This window comes from Corylus avellana, chromosome ca5 (assembly GCF_901000735.1).
Source record: "Corylus avellana chromosome ca5, CavTom2PMs-1.0".
NCBI lineage: Eukaryota > Viridiplantae > Streptophyta > Magnoliopsida > Fagales > Betulaceae > Corylus > Corylus avellana.
Window position 1 is genome coordinate 28584891 of NC_081545.1, and position 3807 is coordinate 28588697.

Consider the following 3807-nt stretch of genomic DNA (forward strand, 5'->3'; position numbering starts at 1 on the left):
GACAAATGGACAATGATATACAACTCATAATTAGCAGTATTCGTAAAAAATCTGAAAAATATAATGAAAATGACATGATACCTTGTCTTATATGATCAGATATATACTATTAAGAAGGAGTTTGATACGCGCGTGTCGACATTATCTCGTCCAAAATTGCGGTCAAATCTGATCTAAGGGGTACCTCGAAACATTTTAATAGTTTGCGTGGTAGAATTGCATACTAATAAACACCATTAGAATGTAAAGAACAAAATAAAAAGAGACTTGCTGATCTAATGATCAAAAACTATATCTGGGAGCAATTGATTTCATCCTTTCATTCCACAAAATCTACCAAGGTCGTGTACCTTCCAAAAATTAACTTCAAATTTTTTCTGTTCTCGAATTAATATTAAAATGTCATCTTCAGTGTCTGATAAGGGGAGGCTTTAAATCCATGTCATCTACACCGGTTGTTAGAAATTAAAATATTATGGAAATTAAACGAAGATGAAGACTGAAAAAAAAAAAAAAAAAAAAAAGTTTTGTATGCATAAAATCCGAACGACTACATCTATATTATTGACTTGATTCATGATATATTACAAGAAACTTATATTTATAATGAGATTTCAACTCTTAAGGACTATCTTAACAAAAGTTAAACAGATATTTTGTCAAAATATTTCCACAACAAAGGAGAATACAAGTTTATAAAGAGTGTTGTGTGTCGAGAACTGACACATCAACATTATTAGATAATTGTAAAATAAAAAAATAAGATCCAATGGTTAATTTGTTCGTTTATATATCTATTAAAAAAGAAATTCTAACTTCAATTTGCATGATGAGTTGGCGGGAGAGGGCGTTATCTTTGGACCTTTCTTGATTTGGAAGAAGAAGGCAAATTCTATTTTTCTTTGCAAGAGCTGTTTTGAGGACCACAAACACATCGGAGGAGCTTGAATGAGTCAATGCTCAATATATGTCATTGACTTGAGAGTCAATATTATTCAAGATTGATGGCGGACAAATTAATTTAATTTCATCACCATATATAAAAGATTCAGTTGATCATGTGGCTCATGCATGCTTTTGCCTCAAGATGAGAAGATAAGTATTCTGATTAATATATATATATATATATATATATATATGTGTGTGTGTGTGTGTGTGTTGAAATAAAATTTAAATTAAAAAATAAAAAATTAGAGGGGTGGCTACCGGTAGAGATGGATCTGGGGGACCGGCAACAGCCCTGGTCCCCCCCAAATTACAAGAAAAAAGAATTTTAAGGCAAAAAAACAAATTTTAAGATAAAAATAATAATTTAAAGTATTTTTTTGCTAATTGGTCCCTCCCCAAAAAAAGTTTTGGCCTTTGGTCCCTCTCAAATTCAAAGTTGGCTCCGTCCCTGGCTGCCAGAATCGATAGCCAGCAGATCAGGGGTAGCTCGCGGGCCACCCCTTCCCAAGTGTGGCTGTCGGTTTGGAATCGATAGCCACTTGTGTTTTTATTATTATTTAAAAATAAAAAATAAAATTATGTGTGTTGGGTGAAAGTGAAAATTTTTTGAAGTTTTTGAGTGTGGTGGTTGTTTTAAAAGCAAATTTTGGGTGGTAATATTTTCAAATTTTGATACGTTTTACTGTTCTCGCGTCACTATTCACGCTAAAATAGTAGCGGGTACGTGAATAGTGGTTGCTATTCACGAGCACCCTCTTAAAAAGTCACAATTTTGTGACATTTTCTAAAAATGTCACTAAATGTTGAAATTTTGTAGTGTTGCACATATGCTTCTAAAGCTAAATGATTACCTACTGTGCTAGATTATTTTTTCAATAGGTTCCCTAAAGTTCCTTCGCCAAATAGATTATTTTACATGTTTCAGCCTACGCTTCATAAATCGCTTTTGCACAAAATAAGAAACAGTCTCCCCAACACATAAATGGTTAGGAATTTACGTTCTCATCATCTCTAGTAATTAAATCAAACCCATAGCAGAAATTAGGAGGGAAAGCCCATAGAACATACAGGTAACTTCAATGAAATTTCCTCTACATTTCAGCATCAATGTGGGGCTTTTGTAGGAGGGCCTTGTGTTTTCTGGCTAAACAACCAAACCTATTATATTTTAGGACCGGAAACTTGGCACTTTTGAATGTTTGATTCGACATGCAAGTGGGATATTTTTATAATTAACGTACGTTTGCAAAATTCTATGGCCTTATTGAAGACTCGCAGACAAACAATAGGAGCATATTCTACGTACAATACTACTTTAAAATAGACTTTTCAAAATTTTCAAATTACAATCACAAACGAGTCGTCCATGCATGGGAGTGGAAAGTTCAACCAACTCATTTAGTCTTTATCTATAGCTGCCAATCTTTTACTTGTTATTTTATTTAATTTATGTGGATCTGCTTTCTGTGGAAGACTTTTCTCTACTTTATATTCTATATTCCACTGCTTTGTTTTGGGTAATTTAGAACTTTAAAAGTTGATTACTTGTAATGTAATGTCATATACTAATTAATTAGTAATATTGCTACATACTATATACACAAAAATTCTACAAAGATCGATAATGCCACAGTTAATGCTGATTTATAATGGCTAAAAGACTTTAATTAATTATACATAATATTTATAGTTATGTAAACTAGAGAGAGAGAGCTAATAATTAACAAGAAGAGTAAAAGCTCCACGTACATTTTATTTAGGTGGCCGGGAAACATCTAAGCTAATTTACTTATGTGATCTGTTTTCTGTGTAAGACTTTTATACTTCATATTTTATATTCCACTATTTATTTATTTATTTATTTTGTGGGTAATTTCCTGTATCCTGCTTCATTTGGCTTTGTTATAGTGCATGCATCCATCAATCCATTAGCTAGACATGCTCACACACTTGGATTTGGATGGTCTATAAATAGGAGCAGGGTACATAGAGATGGTCCGCACAATCAAATAGAAACCGAAATCATGAAGGCCAATCTACTTATAATAATCTGCCTTCTCTTGGCATCCGCACTCTTCATTCCTTCTCCAATTTCAGCTAGACAATTAGCTGGTGAGTTCGTTTGATTTTACCAATTTACAGCGTACTGAAATTATGATGTTGTTGTTCATTGTGTTAGATCGATTTTAGATTATAATATCTTGAATATATATAGCTTAATTATTTCCGGCCAGCAATTGGTGTGCGAAGAATTGTTTGAATGGAAATGAGTTTTCTTGGTCGATCTTAAAGTGATAAATTCAAACCAAATAGTAGTTTAATTGAGATCTTTCAGTTTTTGGATTATGGAAGACGAGTAATTAATATTGTTGTTTCTTCAGATTGGTTATCTTCTGATCATATCTCTGGTAATTAATTAATGGTGCAGAAAAACCTCCTGTGACTATTGGAACCAAGAATCCAGGCAAGCCAGCAGTGCCATGTGGTCCTGGTGCACCATATAGGAGTTGTTACTCCCAAAAGTCGCCACCTAAATCATCATGTAACCCGTACAAGCGTAATTGCCCATCTGCCTGAAGGCGTTTATCAGATAAGAAGCATGTCCACTACTGCTTAAGAAGACTATTATATATACATATATATATATATATATATATATATATGGTTTTTGGGGCTTCATTATTATGATTGCTTTGATCATGTGCACTCAGAATTAAACCTACTTTTCTTTTCTTTTTTTTCCTTGCAATAATTAATGAACTCCAAGAACCTCTACAGTTTGATGTAATGTATGCAAAATAAAAGAGCTGACAGAGTCAGTTGGTATATATATTGAAAGGACTTTATTACAATTCTATA

The 3807-nt window shown here is 32.9% G+C and overlaps 1 long non-coding RNA gene across 1 annotated transcript; it reads left to right on the plus strand.

Annotated features, from left to right (window-relative positions):
* Window positions 1-2811: 2811 nt before the first annotated feature.
* LOC132181257 (uncharacterized) lies at window positions 2812-3807 on the plus strand. The gene is made up of 2 exons (XR_009440236.1): window positions 2812-3060; window positions 3377-3807. It is a non-coding gene; the product is annotated as an uncharacterized LOC132181257 (long non-coding RNA).